At 32.0% G+C, this 15,153-nt stretch overlaps 1 protein-coding gene across 1 annotated transcript in view; it reads left to right on the top strand.

Annotated features, from left to right (window-relative positions):
* The first annotated feature begins 9,047 nt into the window (after positions 1 to 9,047).
* LOC113512420 (gremlin-2-like) overlaps positions 9,048 to 15,153 on the top strand; it is a 43,817-nt gene continuing 37,711 nt past the window's right edge. The window contains exon 1 of the mRNA XM_031914836.2: positions 9,048 to 9,228. The gene's annotated coding sequence lies outside the window, so the exon portion shown is untranslated. The remainder of the gene's footprint in view (positions 9,229 to 15,153) is intronic.

Raw genomic sequence — 15,153 nt, 5'->3', positions numbered from 1 at the left:
ATCTAAGGTTTTGTCATTCTATCTCATCAAATGATAAATATCTGAAAAAAAAAAAAACACTTCTAAGCATATTTGAATTAATGTTTTTTTAGGTTGTACCATGTTGTGGTCACGATGTGCAGCATTTACGTCGCAACGTCGGCAACAAAGTAGCAGGTATGTAGGTACTATTTACCTGTACAAATTTTTCATCGCGTAAAGTCCTGATAAAGTATATAAAATATGTGTAAACCACGTGAAAATTTCAAAACAACTAATTCAATCCAGTCCACATTAAATAAAAGGATATAAAATGGAATAATAACCCCATCTGTTTTATCGATATTCGCTGGTGAAATATCAGCGAGTGATGATACGTGAGGTTTTTTTAAATGACAACAATGGAGTGGGAACCGCGCCTACATTAACGGTATACGCTGGCGGGGCACCAGTGAGAGGCGATAGGTGAGAATGGAAAGGCAGGTCAGTTAGCCCATCGTGATGAATACACCTGGAATTCAACACGATGGTTTCCAGGGGTGACCACGTGGAGGTCAATCTGACAGGGTATATTGCTAGCAATGGGACTGTTAGTGCGCATTACTAACAATTCTTCCTCCTTGATAGGTGAAGTTGAATTCAGGTAGTTAGCCCAGCGTGACGATTGTACTAGGAATTGATTACTTACGATGGTTTTTAGGTGGACCATGTGGAGGTCAATGTGATAGAGTATATTGCAAGCAATGGGGCTATTAGTCCCCATAAGTAACCATTCTTTCTTCCTAGTAAGTTTAGAAGTTACTTAAGAATAAGAATCTGTCATTAATGCAAACCAAGATATCATCGCTGAATGATTTTAAGACGCGTGGGCAGGTTTTTTACCAGACTTGCGCAATGATTGAGGTTGGTTATGATTTTAACAGTCTGTTCAGTATAAATGTGTGTTAATTTTTTTGTTCTCACTATCTTAGGTAATCATTTAAGGCGGTTTTTTATGATGGCATATTTTAATGTTATATATGTGTTTATAAAATATGTTTTATGTATGTATGATAGCCTAAGATATAAATTAACATTCCCCATCAAACTTCAGGTAATATTTTACTGAGCCTGCAATATATTCTACAAAAAAAGTCGACTTCAGTTATTTTCTTTTTAAACTAAACTACTAAACTGATTTTGAATAAATTCTATGAAACCGAACTGTAAGTATATCTTTTCAGATAAAAAAATAATTTTCCAAATCGGTTTACAACTGGCGGAGTTAAGCTAACAATTATAAAAAAAATACAATTGAATTAACATCCTCCTTCTTTATGTAGTCGGTTTATAATATTTTGTCTTCAGTAAACGAATGTGACATAGGCATGTGCAGAATAAAAGAACAGAAGAAAAGCCTTTTGTCACGGTAATAAAAAAAAATCCATGGAATCTGTTTGATTGAAAACTTTACAAAATTGTAAAATTACTTATTTCATAGCCTTGTTTTAATTAATTACTTAAAATTGTAATTATATTTTATTACTTAAAAATGTTATTCTATGGAATAATATTAATTTACCTTATTTTGCTTATTTGTCTTATAATTGCTGTAAGAGTTATTAATCCTTATCATCGTCATCATAGCAGCCTTTAACTGTCCACTGCTGGACATGAGTCTCCTCCTTGGGGGGCTTTTGCCAATAGTTATCGCACTTGACAGACGGATTGACAATTGTATTTAGTCTTTAATGATGTTTAAAGAGGCATACTGCTGCCCATCCCTCGCTCTCCCTTAGTCGCCTCTTACGATACCCACGGGAAAGGAAGGGGTGGCCTGTTCTATGCCGGGACCCCATGGACGTTTATTATTACGTTTATTAATCCCGTATATTTTGTTATAATCCTTATAAAATTGTAAACTTATAAGTTCGTAAAAATGAACATTTGTTCAAATTCCTCCGTATTTTTGCAAACACAACTGCTTTACATTGAAACACGAATGGGACAGTGATACCCAAGCAATCGACTTTTGTACAAAGTCTCCCTCTCGTAAAGATGAACATTTATTCAAATATTTTTACGAACTTTTACATTCTGCCACTCAAACATATTTGAATTTGGCGCATAGATAGATCATACATGCAGGTTACATCTAATAACTGAATAAATATAGTAAATAAATTAGTAATATTTTATTTTATTTCACGAAGTTGATTATTGTATGCATTTACAATCGCGCGCCTTTGTGGGTACATACAGACCTATATACCGCAAATCATTCAATACGGTTCCCTCAGACAGACACACTGAAGAATTCAACGTTATGCACGACACCGCCAACTGACCGCGAACGTAATAAAATTTAGTTTATTTGACACAAGTGCACTGATATTACATCGCGAAATTTTACACTCGTCTCATACCGTCTAGAAACATATATAAATTTAATTTATTATCTCGTCGAATACCATACACATTTCATAGTTAATATTATGAAATGTACATTTTGCTACACAAAAAGCAATTTCACACACGTAAACACACGCAGAGGTGAAAGACGAAATGTTTCGTAGACATATTTGAAATTATTAATTTATTAAAAATTTACTATATAAAATAATAGTAATAAATATTACTAGACACTTTACACTGTGCTATTTAGTTCCAAATTAAGCCAAATTTGTAATATAGGTAGTACTAGATACTACAACTGGTAAATATTTAAATATATTTGTTTATAAATACAAGCAATATATAAATTTTATTTTATTATTGTTTACATAAATTATTTTGCACATTTCAATTCATGTTTGTTTGTGAAAAATATCAACTAGTAACAGGTGGATAGTGATTTTTTTCTGATATAAGAACCTTACAAATACAACCAGTATTTTTCCTTTTCTATCATTGATTTCAACATGATTATCATCATCATATCAACTGTTAACCGTCCACTGTTGATTATAGACCTCCTCCATAGACTGCCATAAAGAACGATCCCATCGACTTACGATTGTGAAATTATTGTTCAAATTTTCAATGTAGATATGTTTTTTTTTTAATATTTTTCTACGGTTTACAGCATTTTCTATTAATCAAATTAAAAAAGTAAAAAAAAAATGTCTTCACTATATTACTCATTTTAAGAGACATCATAAAATATAATGATGGTTCTTTCTAAAGATTTTGATTTGAGGGCGAGACGATAGACGTATGGTTATGGAATGATATTTTGCGGTCAGGGTAAAAATAGAGAAAGCGGCGTGCGAGCGTTCACACCTCGAATACAATCATTCATATATGTGAGGTTTATTCGTATTTACGGTGAGAGAATTGCAGGCACTCAATTTAAAAATAAATTACATGACTAATTTTGCCCGCGACTTCCTCCGGGTGACTGGAACATACTGATTGACAGGGACGATCACATTAAAAATAGCAATATCAAACGAGACAAAATATATATGAAACTGTATCACGCGGCTCCGCCTATGTGAATCTGTAAATAAACTATCGTATGTTCTAAGTTAGGGTATAACCTACCTGTGTACCAAATTTCAATCTAATCCATTCAATAGTTTCTGCATGAAAGAATAACAAATATGCATTATTTTAAACTTTCGCATTTATTATTATCATAAGGTAAATTCGGAATTAGTTTTTTTTTTTTTATTACGAATAACAATGCTAATTGAAGTGACGGCTTACCAGAAGAAAGTGATAATTGTCGCATATAGACATGAATATTACGAAATCAACTGTGACATCCACGGTACTCCTTATGTGTTGCCGTCGCCTATAGACATGAATATTATGAAATACACTGTGACGTCCACGGCAGCCCTGATGTGTTGCGATCGCCTATAGACGTGAACTTTACGAAATACACTGTGACGTCCACGGTACCCTACGGTACGGGGACTAAGGGAACTGAATGGTCGAGGGATAGGCAGTAGCGTCCCTCTTTAAATATAATCAAAAGAAAAACTGCGGTTGCCAACTTGCCTACCGAGCGCGGCAACCACTGACGAATCCCCCCTCCCTTCATCCCGCAAATTGAATGACCCGGTTCCTTATGACAACCTATGTGGGAGGCCTATGTTCAGCAGTGGACAAACAATATCTGACTGTTATCATGATTCTATTCTTCAAATTAATATACAGTTATGCAAGAAAAGCGTTGCACCATATTTTCTTTTGGTCATTGAAGTTATTTAAATAAATAAAAGCTACTTGAATTTCTAAAAAAAAACACGAGTGGTGTACGAAGAATTTTTATACAAAGACTCCTGTTAGATTTCTTTTGTATTTAATTTGTAAAAAGAAATCGTTGGAAACAAATCCTTAACAGGTTAGTAACAGAAGAGCCATAAGTTTGTAAAATTAATTGCCGTGTTGCTAGTAAAGACACCATAATAATAAATTTTTGTAGAATGTTTCATTTTGAAATTTAATAAATTTTTTTATTTATTTTTTATTTTTATTTATTATATTTATTTTAATTTAGACACTCGATTGTTAATTATTGGCTGTGTAAACTTATTGTACGTGTGAAAAATACATAGTTCAGTTTCTATAAACAATAAATATGGACGACGATTGTAATCCATTTTACCAAAGGGAAACTTTGTACAAAAGTCGATTGCTTGGGTACCTCTGTCCCATTCATGTTTCAACCGTGAAGCAGTTGTGTTTGCATGGCTGTGTTACGGTTTGAAGGGTGGGATATAGCGTGAATTTACTGGGTACGGAGGAATAACACCTGACTTCTCAGGAATGGCAATGCATGGAGGTTATCATGGGCGAAACAGTATACTCTGTTATATCCATGGTACTGCTCATGTCTATAGGCGACGGTTACCACTTTCCATCAGGTAGGCCGTCAGCTCGTTTGCCATTCTATGTTGTATAAAAAAAAACAAAATCCATAATAAGGTAGGTAGAGACATCTGTCGACTATCAATGGTTCAAATAAATCAATGTTTATAAATAATTGCGATTTGCAATTTGTTTTCGTCCATTTTTATTTCCCGAATTTTATTATGCTTTATTTAAATTTACGATCGGGACTTAATGCGACGAGATTAGAGGTAAACAGTACCTATAAAAATGTAGGATATTTGATTTTTATAGCGTTTTTTTACGTTTCCACGTGGATTGCAGTATGTCGTTAAAAATTAAGGAATGCCGGTACTATTTACTTGTAATCGCATCGCGTTAAGCTCCGATATTGATCGCGAAGTTTAACCCTTCTTTGCATAATTTTTTTTTATTGGTGAAATAAATCAAGGTGACACAAAAATAAATTTGACAGCTATGGTTTTTTTCGACAATGGACATTAAAAAGGTATCCAGACACGATCAACTTAAAGTGAATTTGTTGTTTATGTAATTTTTGCGCATTCAATGTTATAATGGAAATTTCCACCAGTATGCAAAGAAGGGTTAAGTTTAAGAAGCAACGGGGAAGTTTAGAATTGCCGTATTTATTACGCTTTATTCTTTTCTCCTTGAAAAGGATACAACTTCCTTACAATAATCTGTTTAAATACATGCTCATCTTTTATAATTTTATTTAATATATTAGGTATATAATGATTTACTATAAAATCTATATGTGAATATAATATATTAGTAGTTTTATATATTGTACAATATAATCTGTTTATATACTTTAAGAGAATTCTCTTAGGATTGAGTCCGCTTTGCACATCCATATTTACGTACAAAATATAAAATAAATTTAATAGATTTTTTTTTACAGTTGTTGAAATATTTAATGATAATTTAATTTCTAATTTTCAAGTTATTACTAATGAAACTTGTGATGGTAAGTTGACGATCAAAAAATACAAAATAAAATGTAATGGAATTGTAGCTGAACGTTGTCTGTTTATGGAAGAAATTAAAAAAAAATATGTAAGGGGTTTCAACCCTTTTAGTGCCATTGATTTTTACTCATATCTACTTAAAAATGCCAAAGAAATCTTTGTCGTGTTGATGTCATTTACCCTTGTCTCTAAAAAAACTGTATCTCCTCCAAAAATTATCCGATTTTAATATTTTTTTTTACAGCAAGCTAAACAGCGACTGATTTCACGAGCGCTATAATGCTCGTGGCACTTTTAGATGCAATGCGCACGAGCGCGATGGCGCTCGTCGGCACTCAAAGGGTTAGCATGAAAATTGAGGCCAAAACAATAATTTTTAGAAATTTTGTTTCTCTACATGTTTATTCAGGTATCACACAAAAACTACTGCACTAAAATGTGTGGTTTCATTGACGTGTTTCTGAAGATCTAATTTAAAAACTGGTGTATGTTTTATTTTGATATCTAGAAGTGAAATTATTAATAAATCAACCCTTTGAAATCTGAATAGACAAATTATCACATTATATATATATATATATATATATATATATATATATATATATATATATATATATCTTAGAGATGAGTTCGCTTTTGCTTATATTGTTTTTAATTGTTATTATTATTGTATGTTTTATTGCAATAAATAATATTTATATTTATTTATAAATCCTGAATATTCTTCTATAGTAGTTGGCAACACTAATAGCCAGTTGTAAGTGGGACGCTTCTGGAGGCGCCGGCGTCCCACGTGGCAGACGGCGCCCGGCGGCTGCATACGAAATATAGCTAATAGACAGTAAAATATCATCGCCACAATAAACTCGATGTAACTACGACGTATGTACATGCTAGTGCCTACCACAATGGTTCTCAAACTGTTCCTCCGTTAGAAATTTCATGGTCTGTATCTATATAAACTAGCAGTCTTATTTCTAAAAACGAAAATCTCTTATAAACCTATTTTAGCTATTGAAGTATTTTGTCTTTTTTTTTAGACTAATTTGTTAATTTGAGAGACTGAGACAAAATACTGTAATAGTTAATATAGATTTATAGGACGTTTTAGTTTTTATGAAGAAGGGGTTAAAGTATTCAGTAGTAAGTATTATTATTTATCATGTCGTAATTCCAGTGTCCTTTTGTAGTCATTACGGTTAACGTTGCCAGATTGGGTATTTTTAGGTAAAAACTTGTTTCTTGGAAACATTTTTGAGAATTGAAATAGTTACAGAAAATTTTGGACAAAAATAACAATTGTCGTTGATAAATTTAGGTATTTGAAATCCGTATATAATCACAAAACTAATTCGTGTAATTAATAGAGAGGAGCGGTTTTTTTGTACAAAAGTCGATTGCTTGGGTAGGCACCTCTGTCCCATTCGTGTTTCAACCGTGAAGCAGTTGTGTTTGTATGGCTGTGATGGCTTTCGGTGATGTGTGGCTTTCGGTTTGAAGGGTGGGATATGTCGTGAATTTACTGGGTACAGAGGAATAACACCTGAGTACTCAGGAATGGCAACGTATGGGGGGTTTCATGGGCGAAACAGTCTACTCTGTTATGTCCATGGTATTGCTCATGTCTATAGACGACGGTTACCACTTTCCATCAGGTGGACCGTCAGCTTGCTTGCTATTTTAAGTTGTGTAAAAAAAATGCTTTTTTTTTAATAAATCTTATATTGTAAATTCTATAATAATAATTATATTTATATAGATTAACTTTGAGAATTTATGGTTTAGCGTGTAACCTGTGGTGCGGTTTGGCAGAATATCGGTGCCATTTATGCGACGTTCAGAATTGACAGTTGTTGATATTTCACGATACGATTATGACACGAAACGATAATATTCAGTGGCGTTGAACTGTTCACCGTTCCGTTAGTAATCAGGAAACTGATCGTGACTATAGCTAACTAGAATTGTTACAATCCAAAAATCACCCCACTGTTAAACCACAGACCATCATTAAAATTAGGTCATTGTTAATGTGTAACGAAACAAATGTCACTGACCATCTCCCTGGTACAATGCTTGAACATTGCTTTGCGTTATGAGATCCTGAGTTCTCGGTTCGATTCTCGGTCAGACCCGTTTACGAAATGAAGAAATTTTTTTATAATTTACTCGAATTTGAATGTTTTTTTTTACTATTTGGCGAAATGTATCCGTCTGCAAAAACCGAAAATTATGATATAACGTCTAGTTTGTAGGCTAGAGTACTAGTATAGATGTACTGTAAGTGTTATTGAGTGAGCCATACACATCTTCGTCATTTTAGTTGATTTATAGAAAAGAACCGGCTATTATTTTCGAAATACTTTTATGATCTTTTTATAATTTATAACAGAAAAAATAGTCCACATGATGTAATATTGTTATGAACAAATTGAATTGCTTAGCTTAATGTATAGTGTACATTTGATGGATTCACACTGGATGGTGTTCTCTACCAGTTAACCATTGGCCATACATTTCCAATTTACCTGCCACTTCTAGTGATCGGGATATATTTGCAAACCGGGATAATAATAATAGCCTATATCCTTCTCCATGACATACAGTACGTGGATATCAAATTTCATAGTGATCGGTTTAAGGCACTGTAAGCTAAAAAACCAGCCCACTTTCACATTTGTAATATTAGTATGTACTGTATTAAATTTGAAATAAATATTTTTTTTTTCTATTAATGTAGGTATTTTTAATATTATGACAATTAGAACAAATTGGGTTATTGAGCATATACAAGACTTTAATTTTTGTGCATTGATATAACGTAAATAGATACCAGAGAAATAAATAGATTAATTTTTTTGTAAACACATGAATTTATAAAATTTTGTAAGGGATCTTATAGCTGTTTGTTAATGTTGCCAAAATGTTTTTTTTTAACATTTATAAATAGTATATACAGTCACATATGTTTTTTTTATCTAAATGTTGTAGCTAAATTGAATTGAAATAGATAAAATAAATCTATAAAAATATTTTATTGGACCAGTGGATTTTGTATAAAGGATGGACTTAGAGAAGCCGTGGTAAATAATTAAAATATTTCTGAAAATTATAAACGCGAGAACTTAGTTATAGTTTTATAGCATCATGAATAGATAGGTGCTGAAACTTTCACGAGTTTGCCGGATAAATACACAGTCTGTGTCGGGCGGGCATCGCGCGCCCACTAATCCTGAAGTATCCGTTAAATAAAGTATTATACTTGGTCTATAATTTAACAGTTGGTCATAGTGTGAGATTATTTGTTCAATGTTGGTAGTAAAACATTTACTCAGTGTGTGTATGTGTGTTATGCCAACGATGAAGACAAATGACGTTTTAATGGAGTTACTTGATTGTTTAACAGAGGTCGATCGTCGTTTGTTTCTGTAAAAAGGTACGTTTTATGCAGTTTCATGTTAGATTACAAATTAATTATTATACCTACTGTAATTATAATTATTGCCAGATTTTGCAGGTTACTTTGTACGCGTGGATTTTGGAAGTAGGAAAACCAACGAAATAGACCACTTCTAGATGACGTTTCAAAATAAAATATACACAATTTTTTTAATTAGACCTTCAGAAATACAGCAGTGGGCAGTACATATAATTTCATGCAGTAGTTTTTGCATCATGTCGGAACAAACATATTGGCAAACATTTTTTTTTAAATATTGTTTTGGTTTCTATTGCTTTTATTAAAACCTTTTACAAGATTTTTTTGATCATCCATAAATCGCACGGACATCGTTCAGTTACAAATTTATTATATTAGTAAGATATATTAATTCTAACTATATGTTTTCTTTGAGTTATTTGATTAGTTTTGGAGGCATTTTTTTAATGAATGATAATGCAAAGGTAAATCTTTTTGTAATATAGATAAAAACATTTCGCCGACCCCATACAATAATTGGGATAAGGGTAGGAAGATGATGATAATGCAAAAGTACAAAGGTAAGGGGAACCACGTGGAGGTCGACCTGATAATGTATATTGCTAGCAATAGGACTGGTAGTCCGCATTACTAACAATCCCTTCCCCCCTTTCGGAGGTGTTCAGTGCTTTTAAACATGTATGGTGGTATTTTGTAAATACTTTAACATTATAAATACCTGTTTTAAATCTTAAATTTTTACATATCACAGAATGATCATTAAGCAGCCTCGTAGAGGTTATTTACACTTTTTATTCATTTTTACATTTATACTGTAAGTAGGATTTTTTTTATGTTTATTCTATGCCATTCTATTTTCATACAACACGCTTAAATGCTAAATCGTAATCATTAAAAAAATATATTATCATCTATATTTTCTTGCTGTGGCTTTACCAGCAAGTTGAGTAAGTAGGAGTCTAGAGCGATATAGAGGTGGTAAAGGGGTTTTTTTTTTGTAAACATGAAGTTACAATTTCATTCGGTAAAAAGTTATATGTAGTATGATTGTAAACAAGGGTATTGAATTGTAGAGGTTGGTAAGGATAAGTTTGAATAGTCTACTGGCGCCAAATGTATTGTAATGTATACAAAGCCACCATTACTTTCTTACCTTCGTAACTTAAGTTATTACCACGCGAGTATTATTGCTTATAATTGATAGAAATAAGTAAATTAGTGGTAATTACGGAAGTGAGTCATCGAAACTGGTAAATAATAGATGTTAATACAAATGATCTTAAAACTAGTAGACAATGCATTAGACACAATAGTCATGTTTATTTGCTATGTAGTTCCGTTTATCCGACGTTAACATATTGTTGTATTTTTCATTGTCTGATGGTGCATTTACTTTGTTGTTTATTCTTTTGAATAGTTTGTTAATAGCGATTTCTATAATTCATTAAGTTATTTAAATAATAAGAATCGTCTCATTATTCTTATTACGTTTAACCGATTTTTAAAATCAGGAAGTTTTCAATTCCTTTGCATTTTTTTTATGTTTATTATAAGTCCGTCAGATGTAAATCGATTTGGAAAATTCTTTTTTTATTTATACTTACAGATTGGTCTCAATACAAATTTTATCAAAGTCGGTTCTACGGTTTAGTTTTCAAATTGAAATTCAAAATCAGAACATAACTTAATTATATAATTTAAAAAATTTGTTTCACAAACTGACTTAAATCGTGGGAAAATAAGTTATTTTAATTTAAAAATCAAACTACTGGACCATAGGAATTTTATCAAAATTGGTTTATTAGTTTCTAAATTAAAGTAACTGGAATTGCAATAATTAAAGCTGTTTTTTTTTTAATTTAAGATTTCTAGGTTACTTAGAATAAACTGCATTTTAATGATTGTTATTTAGACGAGCACGTGAATACATAGATCGAAATAAGTAGCTGAATACTAATTTTGTTCACAACATGTCGCCGATCTGGCGCGACTTCAGATTATTGAATATCAAATGGCTACATAGACTAATTAACACTAACAAATATGGCATATACCTGTACTATTAAGATATAATATTCGCAGAAATATTGAAGATAATTATAACTTGTTAGAGTACAGTCTTACGGTGCAGTGGTTGATACGTTGCTATGTGAACAGTGTTCAGGATAAAATTTTAATCAAGCTAATTTTGGAGACGAACTTATGTATATAAATTAGTTTTTGACTGACTGTTCTAGCTCAAAACTAAATTTTTTAAGGCAGGGTATTCTAGCTTAAAGTCAATTCGCGTGATTTTGTGGTATTTACCTATATATTTACCAGCGAATACTAATAATTGGTTTAATACGATCATCATACCATCACACACCAACCGTCAACTATTTACTGCTGAATATAGGCTGCTTTTAGTAGCTTAGTCGATGCCATGCTTGACACACTTAGGCTTAATGATGGACACTAATTGACTTGTTTAACAAACAAGCTTTAATCACGATATTTTATATATGTTACATATGGTGCGATTTATGAGAGAATATTTGAAACTTCATTCCTTGAGGGTCAAATAGGTGAAACAAGTTTATACAAAAGTTGCCCATGAGAGATCTCCTCTGGTCCAAGGTGACTTTGTATAAAAGTTATCTGTATGAGTATCTTCGTCCTACTCATGTTTCTGCTGACAAACAGTTGTGTTAGTATGGCAACGTTTCGATTTGAAGTTTCGGTTTGGCGAGATATGTTACTGAAATTACATAATAAGGAAACATTTAGCAAATCTCAGGAATAGCCACGTGTCGACGTAATGGCGTACCATAGTCGCAGTGTATTCTGTTATGTTGACAGGGATTTTTGTCCACAGGGGATAACTTCCAATTTCCATCATTTGACCTGCGAACTTGTTTGCCATTCTTTTTCTCTCTCCTGATGGTAAGTGACTACAGCCTTTCATGATCACCTACAACACCAGAGTGTGCGAGTGAGTATTACAGGTGTGCTTATGGCCTATTTATTTTACGTATGTTTGCCATTCAAAGTTGCATAATAATGTGAATTTTGCCTAATATACTAAAAGGCAACAAAGTTATAATCAAATGCAAGAGAAATCAATAGCATCAGGATGCTACTTACATTATTTTATCGTGGCTCTGATACTTATTAGTTTTCATCGTTATTTTACTCATTAACTGACGGACCGGTTATAAAACCACTTGTCCGTAGCAATCGGCACTCATATTTCAATTGTGCCTAACGACCAAACCACACATGCAATTTTTAGTTGCGCAATTTATTGGCAGCTGCGACGCTATAAATTTGTTTATTAGAATTATCATGATATACTTATTGCAGATTCCACCTTTCATTTATTCGTGCAAACTTACCCCCTTCATAAAAACAACAAACTTGTCATAAACCTATTCTAGTTATTAAACTATTTTGTCTTCTTCTCTTACATTAATTCTAATTTCTCAATTTGAAATGAAGTGACAAAAGTATTGGCGATAGACCTATTATTACATATTTATTATATAGTTATTTAACAGATAACTCTATGGCCTAAACATTAAATTAGAAATATACTATCTCATTGTATGTAACATAACTTTGTAATTAATTTGTTTGCTTTTGAGTTATTGGTTCCGCGTCTAGATACTATCATAAAACGAGGTACGAAACTATCATTGTCTAACACACATATATTTATACAGCCTATACCGGTTAAAAGTTGCTGATAATGGTTATATGACCATTGTTTGCTATTCGTTGGAGAAGTTCATTTTCCATTATTTTATACTTTTTTTTACTGTCTTTGTGGTATTTTAGAATATATTTATGCATACTTATTCATATTCATTTTTAATAAAATTATACTGAAATAGATATACGAGCAAATATGGAGTTATTATAGTAAGTTACATCGCAATGTGGTTGCGATTAAAAGTAGCGCGTCTGTACCGTTTGTGTAAATGAGAGTACGCTTGTTTTTCTCACTGTACCTCGCTCTATTTTGTTGGCGCCAGCTTCAATCACAGCACTTTACGAGTGTTTAACATTTTACAATTATTGTCGTCTTATTTCTATAATATTAATTAACTATGTAGACTCTTGTTTCTTCGTACGATGCTCTACATTAAAATGAATCTTTAATTTGACAAAATTGTTTTATATGTATATGCTGACAATGCAGACGATTAAGTTAATTACAAACGAAGAAATAAAGTGTAAAATTTTCAACTTTGTATAGTTCTTAATGATTATATTATCATGTATATAGGAGAACAACATTCCGGAGTTATTGATTTTTAGATTAATTTATTAATATATTGATTCACTTTTGAAATCGGTAAATCATTAAAGGATTTACTTTCTTGAGCAATAATGAGATCACTTCATATTGACTATGTATTTATTATGACAATCATTATCGTCCCACTCAGATCAAAAGGTGTGATGACAAATTGGGTATTATCGCTCTGTCATTGCAGCGATGGATGGATCTATACGTTGATAATTTTGAAGTATATATTTTAACATTATTATAATGTCCTTATTGAAATGTAAAATTTAGTTTGTTGGCTCTTGGCGCTTTACAGCTAAAACGTCATCATGATTTGGTATGTACAATTTGGCATGAAGAAGGACATACACTACTTTTTATCTCGGGTAATTATGTGTCTCGGTCATGCAGATGAATTGGCGAGTAAAAATTAATTGTATTACTTAACTTATTGTTTACTGTATTAGGAAAACATACAACTTCTAGAACATATGAATAATTAATATAGCAATATCATAAATTAGTGAATTTCCATAAAAAACTGACACATCAAATAAAAAAGAAAAGATGATAAATATGAAAAAAAGTACCTAACGTAAAGAAAAGTTATTACAAGTACATAAATATGTAAGATTTTACTTATTGCTACTGGTTAAAATAATATATTTACATCAAAGCAATGAATAGAAGAAAACAACTTTATAGGAAGACGTGTGTTTATGCAACGATAGGATGTTTTGGTGGTTTGGCCATGTTAAGGCGGATGACAGTTTTATGTCAGTTGTAAATGGAGATGCGAAATAATGGATTATTATATAAACACAATGTTTATTGTTAGCACAAAGGGTTCTCGCCTAAAATACTCTAAATTATAATTTTATTACAGATATAACTAAGTTTACATTTTACTATAAAAAAACAAAAAAGTCGACAAAATGACATAAAATTTTATTTTTTGCAACTTTTGTGAATGTAAAATATTTTGTGTAGTATTTCCAAATCAATACGAAATCGCAATCTTTAAGAAAAGATTATATTCTTTTTCAAAAGATTGGCAGCATACCTGCAATTTTTCCGAAGTTGGGGGTGCTCATGGTCATCGGTTTTCACTTATTATCAGGTGAGTTGTATGCTCGTTTGACGTCTGCGTTATAAGAATGTTATAATTGCTTTTTACTTTTGAAAAGTGCGGGTAGTTGCGAAGCTTATTTGACGACCTTCATGACATAGTAGTGAGCACGTTGCTTTACGTGATTGAGATTCCGCTTTCGGTCGAGCCAATTTAGAAGATGAACTTTTGTGGATCGGCTCGGATTTGTGTGTCTTGTGTTGTGTCTCCAGATGTTTTTTGCTTGGTGCCTCATAACACTATTTCTTGCTTGAGAACCAGGCCATTAGTGTGATTGTGTAACACTTATATTAATATTATAAATTATTACAAAAAAAAATTATTATGGATATGTTGTCGTCGCTTTTGATTTTTTTGTGTAGCAATTTATATTTTTATGTGCAACCGCTAGCCCTGGGCAGGAAATCCCTCCTCATATCTTAGAACCAGAACGATCACACGCATAGTGCGGTTTCAGATGAACTTTTTTCTGCAAAGACTCATGTTGTGGAATAATTTTTCTGCCGAGGTTTTTTTCCCT

This window comes from Galleria mellonella, unplaced genomic scaffold (genome assembly GCF_026898425.1).
Source record: "Galleria mellonella isolate WM207_F2 unplaced genomic scaffold, CSIRO_AGI_GalMel_v1 utg537, whole genome shotgun sequence".
NCBI classification, from domain to species: Eukaryota; Metazoa; Arthropoda; class Insecta; order Lepidoptera; family Pyralidae; genus Galleria; species Galleria mellonella.
Note: the sequence above shows the minus strand (reverse complement) of the source record. Positions and strands in the feature narration are given on the sequence as shown.